Here is a 2572-nt window from a genome sequence, read left to right as displayed (position 1 = left end):
GGGCTATTGCATACATGTGACAAATACATATTTTACGGGATGTATATAATACAAGTTATAATACTGGGCAAATAGTAAAGGGGCAGATAATACTGGTCATTTTTCAGGGGAAGGCATGGGTAACAATAATTAATTTGTGCTTAAAACATTGTGAGTTATGTAAACAAAAATATTTCAGTGGAATGTATTGAGAAAATATCGAGCAAATGTATAATAATAATTCACAATTATATAAGCTTTTTACAAATATTAGTAATGTATTTCTCACTACAACTCCATGAAACAGGCATTTCTCATTTTATTTTTAGATCCCTTTTATAGATATTAAACTAAAGCAGACTAGAGGCATAACTTGCCCAATTCACACAGGCTATAATCTTTGAGCCAGGATGTAAAATCAGGCAGTCTAGCTTTGGAATATGAACCTATATGCCTATGCTACTCTGTCATGGTGAGACAAATATAGAAACAAAGTTATGTAAAAGAGAAATGAATAAAGCAAAGTGCTAAGATAAATGTTCTTTTGGCTGTATCTATTGCAATAATAACAAACCTGAACACATCATCTGTGAACTCAAATCTTTCTTCTCCTTGTTTTTCTGAGTTGTTTAAATGCTAGCAACGGTTGCAACATTCATTTTGTCTTCTTATATAAAAATTTTTGAAATGTCATGTAATTCTCTCCTCAGCCATTTCTTACATTCAATCAATAGTCACTGATTTCTACAGATTTGTATCTGAATTTTTTTTTCACCACTTCAAACTTGACTCAGATTTTCATCGTCTCTTCTCTAGATTTTCATAATAAGTTCCTAGACAGTCTTCTAGTCTCCACTGGATTTTGTTCATTCAGCCCTTCACACCTATGCCAGGAATATTATCTCAAATGTTCATCTCATGTTCACCCCTCTTTTTTGTTATCTGCCCATGACTTTATTCTGCAAATAATAAAGAATAAAGCTAAACCTCTTTATTTTTTCATATGAATTTATTTTTCACTATTTCTCCCTCCCATATCACAACATTAATTTTGCTCTTGCCAAATATAAAAAGAAATATATTTATAGGCTTCTGGCTACAAAGATCTATGAATAAACAAACTTCCAGTATTACATATAAAACTGACCCCCCCCATAAAATTCTTTCTTAACCTGTACTAACCTAACTCTTGAGAGTTAGACATTTTTCTTTTTTTAAGATCATCTGGTCAGACCTCAGGCCCTGAGAACCTTTGTCCCCTGGGACAGTGTGCTTTTCAGTGATTCCCTTGGCAAAGTGGGCGTGGATGAGATGGTGGTCCATTCCTCTGGGGTCAATTTCTTATAAAATGTCTCTCCAGACCACACTGGTAACAAGCTTTGCCAGACTGGTGGCTAACCCAAGGCTTTCCCTCATTTGAGCCCCTGGGCTCTGCCTGCCCAAAAGCCATGACTAAGCCTGATCTCTTTTATTTCTTTCAGCCTGTTCCTCCTGGTCTCTTGTATAAAACACCGAGGTTGCCTGGTTCAGTAATGATGCTAGGCTCTGCTCTGGCCCCAAAGCCAGCTTCTGGAGCTTCCTCCTGATATCTGCTGCTGAATAAGTAATAAACTTGTTCTTTAGTATTAACTGATACCCTCTATGGAGTCTGGTGACAAGGGGGGTGTACTTCCTTCAGCCTCCTGCAATCACTCAAGGAAAACTCTCTGGTTTTCTTCCCTTCCCTTTGGGGGTTAGGTTTTCCATGTGGCAGAGGGTAATTTGGCCATGCTATCTGGCAGAAAAAAATAAGCCACTTCTTCCTTAAATACTGTGTGTCAAATTGATCCCAATTTTCCATTATACACTTTAATGGTGACTTGAGCTTGGGAATAGAAGCACCCATCTGAAATCAAACACAAGGGATGCCAGCATCCCTGGTTATAGAAATTACAGCTGCTTTGACCTGAGGCATCCCCCAGGTAAAATGGGTACTAAAATGAAACGTCTTTCAGTCAGTACCCCAAAATTTCATGTGCCCAAGATGCGTGATCCATCTTATCGGAGGGCCTCCTATGTACTGGATTTGAGTCACGACCTACCAGCATTACAGGAGGACTCTCACTGCCTGCAGGACCTCCAGCAACTACCACAGAGGCATGGAACGAGAGGAGCTACTGAGTTGGATATTCATGTACCAATAAGCCCCGATGAGGCCATTGAGGCTCAGGAGATGAGTACCAATATTTCCCATCAAAAGTCCAATTTACACAGGCAAATTTATAAAACTGCCCCAGAATGGTAAACTTCTGGGGAGGGGCCATTAGAGCACACAGTTCAAAGAAGGAAGGCTGCCTGGCTGAGGCTGGAACAATACCCTCAGGACCAGGGCCTCCTCTCCCCAACCCATCTTCCTTTGTAGGAAAATGCTCTTAAGGTCGCGAGATCTGCCATTGACTATTTGGGCCTGGAACCGGTTTAACTATGAACTTCCAGAGGGAAAAGTTCTGCCAGAGAGAGAGCCAATCCTAAGCATGACAAATTATACACCAAATGCAAAGTCCCGTAGCCTTCAGCTTCTGAATTTCCCCAAAACTTCACGAACTCAAGACTG

The sequence above is a fragment of the Sapajus apella genome, unplaced genomic scaffold, assembly GCF_009761245.1.
Source record: "Sapajus apella isolate SASKATOON/1434 unplaced genomic scaffold, GSC_monkey_1.0 scaffold52, whole genome shotgun sequence".
NCBI lineage: Eukaryota > Metazoa > Chordata > Mammalia > Primates > Cebidae > Sapajus > Sapajus apella.
This window is presented reverse-complemented; position numbering follows the sequence as displayed.